At 48.1% G+C, this 12,907-nt stretch overlaps 1 protein-coding gene across 5 annotated transcripts in view; it reads right to left on the reverse strand.

The window, feature by feature from the left end:
* The window catches only part of Bru3 (CUGBP Elav-like family member bruno 3), a 533,833-nt gene that overhangs the window by 265,094 nt on the left and 255,832 nt on the right, over positions 1 to 12,907 (reverse strand). Inside the window, exon 1 of one of the 5 annotated variants that reach the window (XM_077707859.1) lies at positions 2,457 to 2,476. The exons of the other annotated variants lie outside the window; for them this stretch is intronic. The gene's annotated coding sequence lies outside the window, so the exon portion shown is untranslated. Of the gene's footprint in view, positions 1 to 2,456; positions 2,477 to 12,907 lie in introns of those variants that run through there. 5 annotated transcript variants of the gene reach the window in all.

Consider the following 12,907-nt stretch of genomic DNA (forward strand, 5'->3'; position numbering starts at 1 on the left):
TGTCTGTAACTCTATTCAGCCAAATGTAAACGTCTAAGCCCGGTTTATACGTTCATACTTGTAAACTTTGTTGGACAAGAACACGACATTACGCAAATATGACAGGAAATTAGTACACAAGGGATACTTGCCGTGTTCCTTCATTAACAAATTCCTGGATGCTTGGTTTTAAGTGCGAAGCACTTCTTAGTCGGGCCTACTCCTGCTTCCACCGCCGTCCTCTGTCCGCAGCCTAGCAACGGAGCTAGCTACCGTGCCTAGCAACGGCGCCGGATTTCCGACGCGTGAGGGCGCTCGCATAGCGCCTCCTCTCCCCCCTCGCCTACTCTCCTAAAGCCCCTTTACTACTCTCCAGCTCGCAACACCCTCTCTCGGCGCGCCAGCCAGGCTACTACACTATATAAAAAAAACAGCATCCGGCGTTAGGTTTTGATCCGAGGACTTTGCGGCCGCAGCGCGACCCTCTACCGACTACGCCACGGACGCGACGCTCATATCAGTGTTAGTAACGCGCCTTATATCTTTAACGCATTCAAACTACGTCGTCAGCGGCGTGCGTTGGCGACTCAGCGGCGTTATAGCGGCTTGATAACTGCGTGGTGTACACGTGATACTACAAACCCGCTAGTTCTGCATTCTCTCACGTGACTGCGCCTCCTCTCCCTTCACTCCGGTCGGCGCTTCGCAGCTGCGGTGCGCTGCGGTGCGGTGCGCTCCTCCTCTCGAACATACACGTTAATTCACCAAGATTTCCGCAGAGGGACAAACGAGGCGTGTTAAGCCGAACGTGATCACGAGGGGGTGTTAATGTAACTAACGGGCAAAATGCCACCAAACTTCAACAAACTCCCCCTCATAGCATCACCCCGTGCTTCGCACTTCCTCATACTCCCCTTCGGGAAAATGCGGAGGAATTTTTTTCGAGAGCAAATTATATTCTACTTCTACTGCAGAAAACCATGCACCGCCTACTGTCCTGTTGACCGCGCCACTCCCGGCGGCATATGAGAAATCACGCCGCAACAGTAAAGAAAGGTTCCACTAGCTAAGTTTCACGTCCTGCTTGGCACGCACGTGGAGCACGGAAACGCGGTTCTATAAACCTTGAAGTCGGCCGCCTCGATTCACGCGCGTCTCCGCCGTACTGCAGCGCTGGCATCGAGAAACCCCGCCTGTAGCAGTGGAACGCGGTAAATTCAAATCGCCTTGAGAAAACCTTTAGCGTGTTTACCTTGGGATCAGTGCGACGGAACAGAAACAGCATGAGAGGTGAGCGGGAAAGCAAAGGGGGGCATTTCTATGGCAAATGTGTACAAAGACTATCGTCTTTTGAGGACATTTGCAACGAAAGGATCAGATACACGGCCAATTTTTTCGCTTACTATCGCAAAAACCAACTCAACGAGCGTTCCCAAATAAATGAACGCGGGTGCTGCCGGTAATTACATATAATTTGCGTCAAATGTACCTGCAGTTTTTTTTTCTGCGCTGAACAGCGGGGACAAGCGCCAGCGTTTCACGAGTTTCGAACTGTTATGACTATTTAAACGGCTTGGCATTCGAAGCCTCTGCGGGACGCCTTACTACGGAACGCCGGGTTCTACTTGGGTCTCGCGGTACGGCCCGATTTCGGCAGTCATTTGACATCGACCGTTAAGTGAGCTACGACGACAATGCGAGCGCCTCAAGTGTCCTGCGCTTCATATTAAAATAGCTACTTCGCGAAAAAGAACAAAGACGCCAGGAAACGTCGGGATGAACGCTGGTGTGGTTACACAGGTCTAGGTAAGAGAAAAATTTGCATCGTGGCAACGCTAGGCCCTTCCGTTTGCAGGAAACAAATTAGTGCAGCCATTCTTCAATACTGAAGCAAACATACAAACTAGTAATCTGCAACCGATAGATTGGCTTCGTTTTAACGCAAGTGTTTTATTCCCGGTTACACGAATATTTCACGTGCGTCATATCCGTCATGGAAGTGACGCCAGTACAACGAAGCAAGCGGCCTGTATAGGGCACACCTCTCCACACAGGGTCTTCTTGCGGGGAGGCAACCTTTAGTACTAAAGAGTACGCGATATTTAGGGTTGTTCATTTTCGGATTTTATATTTTATTACGCGAAAGTGTTTTATGCCGGGATACACCACGATTTCACTGACGTTATATCCGTCACAGAAATGACGCCAGTACACCTTTGCCGAAGCGACCCGCCAGCAGGACGTCGCTCGCGAAGCACACCCACAAGGCAGCCGCCGTCCCCATAAATCATGCTCCGCTGCAGAATTCGCTGCACAATTCACTTTCGTGTTTTACCGATTCCTGTGATACAGGAATCAGACGCAACTTTTTTTGCAAGACCGGCAGACCGCAATAAGAAAATATTGTTTGCAAAGCGCGCATTAGACAGAGTCTATGTTTCCTTCGACGAAACCAAGTGCAGCATTAGAGGACTCACATTCAGGAATCCGAGCACGATGATTCAATCGTATGCATGGCCACTTACCTGCAAAAAAAGAGAGAAAAGATTCGTGAATCACATATGACACATGAGTTGACATGTGTCTCACACTTATTTGCACGTGGTATCCTTAATACATTATAGGAGTTGTTATCTATACCGGGAAGTAGCTACAGCAGTTTTATCCTCAGTATGGCGGGCTCTGGTCTAATCGTCGGTAGCAACACCATCACCTGTGACAACTGGCGGCGTTTAAAAAGTGCTAACTTACCTACGGACCTGCTTCGTTCATGGATTTCAAAAGTGTCGCCTTCACGGCAACGAAGCAGACTCTCCAGATGTATGGGACAACGTGTTGGCCCTAGCTGTGTATCCTTCCCTGATTTCGTCCCCGCACGCAGTGGAATTTCCCAATCTGTCTACATTTCAACTCGCCCGGCTACCTGAGAGGCCATTGACAGGCGCTATCACCTCAGGCTTGCGCGGCGGGTAATCATGGTCCACTGCGAAAGTGCCACTTCATGGAACGCCATGACGCCGGATGACGCCGTTGTACTGCATTGAGCCGTCGCTACAACCGAGTCGCCCAACTCCAAATCTCGCTTTTTTCCAGCTGATCTCCTCCACCGGAGCGCATCAACTCCGCCTTTAACCAAGCAGCGCTTGCAACCGGGTCTGTTCCCGAGGACGCGGCTGGAAAGAGGGCTCACCGCACCTGCCCAGCTGTTCCCGCAACAACAGAAAACACTTCTCTGCCACTCCACGGTAGCCATCCCATGGCAGCAGCGGCCGATAGGCACGCCATCTGCGTTGCAGAGATGCCAGGACGGCGGCACAGTCTCCCTTTGCGGTACTCGTGCAAGCTTTCCAATGAGTGGGTCAAAAAGGACAGTGTGAAAAGACCCTCTTCTGTTGTACTTCATGTGAGGTCACAGAATGATGGCCATCCACTCCATTCATCTTTACCTCAGATAAAAAGAAAAAAAAGATTTACTTTCACCGAGGGCCTTCTTTCAAACGGTACAGAGTGCTACCGTTCTCCAGTCTGCCTTTGTTGACAGCACAGCGCTATGGACATTCCCAAATTGGTCTCTATCGTGCAATGAGCGTGAGGTAATGATGCGTGTTCAAAAAACTGTGAACTGGGCTAGTTGGTGCTGGTTAATTCTACTACTGCGCGAAACAAAAGACACAAAGAAAAAGACGCAAAACGGGCATATAGTAGACTAACAACACAATTCTAATGAGGCAGCAAGTAATCTATAATAAAAGGCAAATACCTCGCGCCTTCCAAGAATGAACGACTCGTGCGTTTCAATTACGTCAGAAGTGACGCAAACGACATTCATCATGCTTCAATGCAAGTACCTCACGAGGGGATGTTATTGCTGTTGTCCAAAATCAAGAAGAGCTATCTCGCTGTTATCTAATATATATCCGCGTAGCCAAGGACCACGGAGGGTTCTTCAACGAACACAGTTTATTGGAGCAAACTTGTTCTCCACGGAAACTAAAAGAATACACAAGCGTCGAAGAAGTCAACAGAGTGGCGTCTACAGGTGATCGTCGGCGAAAGGTATGCGACGGCGCCTCCTCCGCACACATTTCGCTGTACGAACGTACACACTAACGAATATTCACAATTTTCCAATCGCACTGGATTCCATTTCTGAAAGAATTTTCAGACAGCTAAATCGGTTGGGTCTGGAGCATGGCTGCGGTTATCTGCGAGTTCAACAACGCGCAGATCTGAGACATCAGTCACGATCTTCGCTTTGCAGGTCCCTCTTCGTCGCCATAGCCAGTGAATGCTTTGCTCAGTCCTTCGGTTCCCAGTGTACAAAAACCAGAAAAAACGTGGAGCGACTTATTCACAATTTTCCGGGCACAGAGAAAGACGTCCTCGAAGCGGCAAAGAAGAAATTTTGGGGGGAAACCACGTCAACAGCCGTCACCCACCCGGACTACAATGGAAACCCCAACCCAGAACTTGATCAGCCATTCACGAGGGCAGAACTTGATGCTGCACTGGCCAAGCTCACGAGAAACACTTCCCCGGGAAAAGACAGAATAACAAACAAGATGCTACGCAATACCAGCGAAAAGATGAAGGTTGATCTCTTGGGGAAAATAAACCTGATTTGGGACAGCGGCAGGCTTCCGGCCATGTAGAAACACGCAGATGTCACCACGCTTCCAAAACCCAACAAACCCTTGGGCATATCCAACCTTAGGCCGATATCTCTGACTTCGTGCGCGGGCAAACTAATGGAACACCTGGTGCTAGACAGGCTTACATCTCACATGGAGGAACCAGCAGAGGGACGAAAAGGATTCCCTGACACCATGTATGGATTCCGCCCCAACTTGTCCACTCAGGACACCCTCTTACAAAATAAGAAGAGGTTAACGACAACCGAAGCACCTCACAAACAAGCGCCATTTTCGCCTTGGACGCCAAAGGGGCTTTTGACAACGTGTCGCACGCGGCCATACTTGAAACCCTGAGGACTACCCATTGCGGAGAGAAAGCCTATAATTACATTAGGGATTTCCTCTCGCATCGCACGGCAACCGTGGGACTTGGCAAATTACGGAGCGACAAATTCGACGTCACCGCGAAGGGCACTCCGCAGGGCTCCGTCATCTCGCCATTACTATTCAATTTATCAATGATGTACCTACCTGACCAGCTAAATGCTATCCGGGGTCTCAGGCATGCCATCTACGCCGACGACCTGACCTTTTGGACTACCAAAGGTCCAGCAGGCATACAACAGGACGCCCTGCAGGAAGCCGTTAACTGTACGGAAACCTATCTGAAAAGATGTGGGCTCTCTATTGCACCCGAAAAATCTGAACTTCTCATACTCAAGAAGCAAACAAGAGGTAGACCCCCCGCCGAGACCCCCGACCCAGAAGTGACGCTTCATGGCGCTACAATCCCAAAGGCGATCGATACACTCCGAGTATTGGGTCTGACATTTCAAAAAGACGGGGCAGGGGCTGACACCCTCCAGAAACTACAAAACACTGTCACCCAGTTAACCCATTTAATTAGGCGAGTAAAAAGCAAAAAACACAAGGTTGAAAGAAGAGGACACAATCAGAATGGTACAGGCCCTGGTAATTAGCAGAATCACCTACGGTACCCCTTACTTGGGGATCAAAATGGCTGAAATAAAGAAACTCGACATTTTAATTCGTCAAATCTGCAAATTAGCACTGGGACTGCCAGCCAAGACCTCCACAGAGAAACGTTTTCAGTTAGGAATTCACAACACATGGCAAGAAATCACCAAAGCGCATAAAGCCAGCCAAATGGAGCGACTCAAGCTTACCCCGACCGGTCGAGCTACCTTGTATCGCCTCGGTTACGAGCCAAGCGTGGGACCTCAAAATCAAAAACGACGCATCCCCCATGCCTTGAGGGAATACATCATGGTTGAAAACATCCCACGCAACATGCACCCGGTTCACCACAAGGGGCGAAGGGAAGCCAGGGTCAAGGCCTTGCGAAAAGCCTACAGCAAGGACAGCTCAACAAGATATGTCGACGCTGCGAGGTACCCGGCACGAACCAAGTGGGCGTACGCGGCTAGTGTGACAAGCAGTAAAGGAGATGAGTTGTGCTCAGCAACGGTCAATACAGATGACACCGACTCTGCGGAGGAGACAGCTGTCGTGCTTGCCACCACCACAGTACCAGATACCCAAGGCCGGGTGACCGTCATCACCGACTCGCAAGCGGCCTGCCGTAATTTTCAAAAGGGCCGTATCTCAGCGATGGCACTTGATCTACTTCATAAGGCTTCAAAAGCACGGAAAACTCCACTGGACATTTATATCATTTGGACACCAGGTCACGAGTCCTTAGAGGGTAATGAAGCGGCATATACCTCAGCCCGAGGCCACTCACATCGGGCTTCAACCCTCATAGGCACTCACCACTCTGCCGACAACCACCCGTCCATCCCCAAGCTCAGCAGAGACATATTAGAGCACTACAGGTTATCAAGAAGACGATACCCGCCACCCCACCCGAAGCTAACCAAAGAAGAAGCCACACAATTCCGGAGACTGCAGACAAATTCATTTCCGCACGCCACACAGCTGTCCAAAATACACCCCCCGTTCTTCAGCTACGACTGCAACTTCTGCTCTGGGACGCCCAACACCCTGTACCACATGGTGTGGGAGTGAAAAGGCGTCACCGAACTACCTGAAGTCATCGCACCGACACAGGATCAGTGGGAGGTCCTGCTGAGAAGCGATGTCCTGGAAAACCAGCGTGGCCTGGTGACCAGGGCCATTCCAGCTGCAGCTGGCCATGGCATCCCGGACTAGGGACGCCACCCACCATGGATGACCGACAACCATCCCGCGCTCCTTTCTTCCCGTTCAATGGGAGCAATAAACGTTTTTTCCTCCTCCTCCTCCGTTCCGTGCGCATGCACCCGGACCTTGACGTATCATGAGGTTGACCCCTTACAAAAATGGTTTCTGAATTTCTGTTGACATTTTATTGAGTTCTCATTGACTCAACGGAAAGTCAACAGAAACTCATTGTTCATTGAGTTTACACATTAAGAACTCAATAGAATTTTCGTTGTGGTCTGCACAATGATTTTTTCTAGTGTGGAGTTCTTGTTGACTTTTCGTTGTATTCTCAGTGACTCATGGTGATTATTTGGGGGCAAGTCATTAGCAAATGATGCCATATACTATCTGCATGCCTGTTCGACATGGAAAGCCAGGTGCATTGAAAGTTTAATACCCGCTGTCCTGGATGTATCAGCCTAATTAGGTATCATCTTAGCATATTTTTGCGCAGTGTGAGCGTATTAAATAAGTTGCATTTTTCAAGGGAGTTGCATTTTGTATAGGTAGCCAGCTTTCATAATGCAACTCTCAGCGCTTCCTTCTACTGATACCTATATCCCACCTGAAAATATGGCGACAATATCCATATGCATGGTATAACGATTTCAACGAGATGTCTTCTACATTACAAAGATTTCAACGACAATCAAATAACTTTTACGACATGTTGTGGACACCTTAAGGATTCAACGACATTTCGTAGTCCTCAACATCGTCAAGGTCCAATATCGCAAAGATTTCAACTACTCGTCGAATAAGTATAACGACATGTCTTTGATAATAAGGACTTCCACTAGATGTCGATATACTGCAAAATTATAAAGGTAAAGAGTCAAAGAGTCAAACAACATGTTGAAGAACATCAACAACATGTTTATGATATAAAGATTTCAACGATGAGTCCTAAACGTTCTGCAATATGCATTCAAGGTATTCTTACATGTGACATATTGCACAAATCAGCCCTGCATGTCTTATGCGTTGTGTAACACCTGGCAGACAATATATGTGCTGCCTTGTCAGCATTGCAAGCATGCAAGTACAAGATACAGCACAAGATAAAGTACAGTACAAACTGATAATTTCCACTTTCAGTGTGATCGAACAAAGTTAAAATTCTTTAGCCTGTTGTTTTACCAATGTTTCTAGAGTGCATATTTCAATTTCAGACATTCAGTTAACCCATAAAATTCACTTGTCCACACTATAAAATATCTGCTGCTTCACCACTAGCTAAAAATGTGTATTCACATATCACTAAACAGCAGAGTCCATGTCTGGCATGCCATAGACGCTCGACGTAAAAGTTGGCGTTCTGATTTTTACCTTTTTCAAGTAACAGTCAGACGGACTATAACATAACGATGTCATTTTATACTTTGCCGGCCGCGGCGGCGGCTTTTCTGATGGAGGCGAAAAGCAAAAACGCCCGTGTGTACGAGATTTCGGCGCACGTTAAAGATCCCCAGGTGGTCAAAATTAATCCGGAGCCCTCCACTACGGCGCGCCTCATCGCCTGCGTTGCGTCGGCGCGTTAAACCCTGCAATCAATCAATCAATCATTTTATACTTTGGCTTATACCACGGCAAGCACAATTGTTTGTTTGTGCAGCCTCGGTTGCTCTTCGTCAACAACTAAATCGGCTGTACAGCTTTCTTCGAGGGCGTGTTTCCATTTCTGGGCAAGCCGCCGGGGGCGACCCGTGTTACATCTTTTCCGCTCGTCGCTGCCTCCTGACCTGTTTGCTGTACCTGTTACGTCGCCGCCACCGCATGCTTCGGTAGCTTTCTAAAATTGACCTGCATTATCCCCCACTTCTTACAAACTGACCAGGAGTGACGTCGCTTGTGGTATAGCGCGATGTTGCTTGTCTGCACGATCGGTGCGTGGCAAACAAGCGTTATCAACGCCAGAATTCTAACGGCGCATGTCATTTCATTCGTGGCTACAGTGGCTTGCGAAGATCAGGGTTGACCTGCGATAGCTTTGCTTGAGTCAAATAAGGGAGCTCTGGCCCAATCGCTTGCAGTACTAACCATGTGACCTCGTCTGCAAGATCAGTGCGTGAAAAACAAGCGTTAGAACTGCCAGAATTTCAAAAATGCAGCATCAAGTAGACACAGGCGACAATATTCGTTGGCGACTCACGTAAGTATACAATCGCTTTAGCCGTCGGCTAAAAGAAAGAAAAAAGTCGCCGCATTTTAAAGAAATGCGGTGTGCACATCGTGCACGTGCCCACTAGCAAGCTGCGTTCTGACCTTGTCAGCGTGAAAGACCCGCTCTCACGCTCCAAGTTTCCAGGTATTTATTAGATTCCGTGCGCTGTATGCAAATCAGTCTACATTGGCGAAACGGGCCATCTGCACAGACGATTAAAGGGAAGCTGAAGCGCTTTCCAAAAAAAAAATGAGTTAGAGGCACGTTTATATAGTTTCTTGCGCGCTGACTCCGAATATCACATTGAATATTATCGCGTATGAGTCCAACCGGCATTTATCTTGCAAAACGTGCGGTCCCGTTTGAAAGACGCGCGCTCTTCGTCTTTGACGCCTCTGATTGGTTGCGCCCGTCATGACGTCTAAGGAGGACACCCTTCAGCCGCGTGGGTTGTCGGGAGCGTTGAAAACGATCGCTCGGCAGCGGCGCTTGCCTTTTCGGCAATTTATCTTGCAGTTTATTGTTCGCATATGACTGCAAGTTCATTTTCCAACTTGCCATGCTGTTGGTTCAAGTATCTTAGAGCATGAATTAGCTTTACACGACCGATAACCACAAAGCAGTGACTGTGGCGTCGGCTAGAGGGTTCCGTCAGAATATTTCTGAACTGGGCTACCAGCATAGGGGGTTTCTATTCCTTATGTTAATATTAGGTACTGCCTGAAGTGTTTGTTACTATATACGAAACCATTTATGCCCAAGATTAGCAGGGTCTTTTAAACAATGTACCAGAGAAAAGCACGTACGTGCACTGCGCGAAAATATAGCGTTCATGCGCTGTAAACGTATACGAGAGACATATGTTGCCGTTACACGCATAAACTAACAAGCGAACTCTGCTTCCGAATTTCCTTTGTTCGCTGTCGCCCACCCCACCCCCCTTACTCATCTCCATACACACACACCCACACGCGCGCGCGCGCGCGTGCCATTCGGGCAGCGGTGCTAAGGCACCCCCGCGATCGCTAGCTGCACTTCGATGAGTGGCGTCTTACTGCTTGACTTGCATTTATTCTGAAAACATTGCAGCATACTGGTGACTCCGCAGCATTATCGGCTCTAGTAGGGCTTGATTTTCGCGTGTACCTTGCGCATTCTGCTACAATATTACGGCCACCTCGTTATAATTAACAGACCAGTCGGACAAGGCAGTTACGTTGTAGTTACGTTACTTTAGGTAACAATCACCAGCCGTTTGTGATAATATATCGTCGGCCTGTTTCAGCATTTCTATATTTAAACATTTTCCGCGCTAGTCGGATAAAGGCCGTATATTTAATTTCGCTCCTACTTTTTTTAGTTTCATCAATATATATATACGACTATCGCTGGAGCACACACGAGGTTCAGCGGCAACAAGTGCTTGCCAGGTTACAAAATGCTGGTACACGGAATCTTGGGCGAAGAATGAGCCCCCCGCACTCACTCACAAATTATGGTACCGTGGTGGTTCGGAGCGGTGTTTTTCCATTCAAGACAAATATTACCTTCTCGTGGCATGTATACTTGCAAAATAAGTAATTTGGTGGTCTTGGTTATTTTACTTTGTATGAATACTGTTTACCTATTAGCCAGGAGAGAACTTCTATGAGGATTGGCACCTTGTTTTAGTTTCGCCAAAAATTGGGTTTTTGAACACTGTTCTAAGCCCACCAGGGAAAAAAAACCGACTCGTTTAACGAAACAGGTATTTTCTGAACAAATGTGGCTTTGTTTCTCGAACTGGACGAAACATCCCGGGCCAAAGTACAGCAGTATTCACCATCCTTCCTATATCTAGCATCTAATGTGAGCATTCATGTCCGTCGTATCAAAAAAGAAAAAAAAAAGGAGAAACGCACTGGAGCGTTTTACAAAGTATCTAACGTAGTGTAGTATATTCTCGGTTATCAAGCACAGGCACCTCGGCTGTCGCTTCGGTATGTTATAAAACATCCCGGCGTGGTATTATCCTACTTAGGAATACGGCATGGTAACGCATGCCTCGTTCGGCGTTCGTGCATACTTACTGAACACGCAAATTGTACAAATGAGTGGTATCAGCAACAACAACAAGTATCATTCTTCCTGTGGCGACCATCTGCAGGGCACACGGCGAAAAGAGCATGGCAGAGGCGGCCGATCCGGCCGGAAGTCCAGGTATCACGTTTTCCGGCCGGTTTTCGCCTCCGCTCTTCGGCCTTCCGGCATCGCGCGCAGAGATGGGGGCGGGGCATCGGGCCACTTTTGTTTGCGTATTGCGCCACTTCTATTGCATGTATTGCGAAAATATTTCGTACACGGAAACTATTCAATGCGCACTTGCTGCTGGTCAACTTTTCTTTTAATTCTAAAACCTCTTCACCTTCCCTTTAACGCAGCACCGCAACGAAGTGAACAAGGGCCATGCAAAAACGAGCCCAGCATTGTGACAGAATGGGATACTTGGTCGCATATGACGAGGCGAAAGTACTGAAAACCAAGGAAAATCTTCCTTCTCAACTGCTGGTCGAGTCCCTCATCATTCAGACGATGCCCAATACTATCAACAGACGGATGGCTACCTGTAGCATATCTATGTGAACTCATTGCACCGCCTAATGGCCAATATATAGCTTCGTTTTTCATGGCACATGCTCATTGTGAGCAAGGTTCCAGTAGGGGTACGGAAACGTCAAGCGACTTTTTTGACTAGGTCAGTGTTGCAACAGCTGATATAGTGTATACCCACCGCGGTGGCTCAGTGGCTAAGGCGTTGCGCTGCTGAGCACAAGGTCGCGGGTTCGATTCCCGGCCGAGGCGGCCGCTTTTCTGATGGAGGCGAAAAGCAAAAACGCCCGTGTGTACGAGATTTCGGCGCACGATACAGATCCCCAGGTGGTCAAAATTAATCCGGAGCCTTCCACTACGGCGCGCCTCATCGCCTGCGTTGCGTCGGCGCGTTAAATCCCACAATCAATCAATGATATAGTGTATCACTCCACCGAAATGACATACCCGCATGTCAACCGCATGCTTTTTGAAAGGAGATTGCACTTATGCGTGGCATCGTCTTCCTTTTGACATGTAGTGCTCGGGGGAGCACGTGCTCGTAAGCCCATTTCACGGAAACAAGCTTACGCTACTAGAGACTAAAGCCTGGGTGATGGCGTGCTAATGCGTTCTATTGGCCCATTAACATTCATGGTTTAGCTCGTCCCATTTGTTGGGGCTTCAGAGTCATGGAATGCTCAACATGCACCCTTGCAACGTTGCACATTAGCCGTAGACCAGGGTGCACAGCTTTCCATCATTTGCCTACATTGCACACCAGCCTCACCGATTCGGCCATTTTTCTCAAATCTTTTGTGTGTGACGGGATACAGCATAAATATCAAGTAGCTACTTCAATTTTTCGCTTCGGTATTTGTGGATAGCTACATGTTATTGTTTCTCTCTTTTTTTTTCTTTTTAGGTGCCGCTTTGAACTTTTGGGACCGAGAGGGTCGGGGGAAGTGCCTGTAGCAAAGCTGCTTATCCGTAATGGGTAAATCAGCACTGAGCAGCCTGCTGTGCTATGTCAAATAATCAATTGAAAGTGTTTGTACAGAAACGTGTGCTTAAGGATGCAGGTACCTCGGCCCTGGAGGACAGCACCTTTACACTTGACATTTGCATGGGAATATGTGTTTGGCTAGCAAATTGCTGCCGTGGTGTGTTCATGACGCCGTGGTTACGTTGTTTTATTGCAGGAAGTGGTGCATGTTATAAATGTGTGACTGTAAATGCCAACTGCGTATAGCTCCAAAGACCCGCTTCGATTTGTTTCGCGACTTTTGTTTTCATTTTTTGTGTCACTACAGGATCTTTTAGAGCAAGGATGATG

This window comes from Haemaphysalis longicornis, unplaced genomic scaffold (assembly GCF_048455015.1).
Source record: "Haemaphysalis longicornis isolate Haplotype H1 unplaced genomic scaffold, Haemaphysalis longicornis Haplotype H1 scaffold_4, whole genome shotgun sequence".
Classification (NCBI taxonomy): Eukaryota; Metazoa; Arthropoda; class Arachnida; order Ixodida; family Ixodidae; genus Haemaphysalis; species Haemaphysalis longicornis.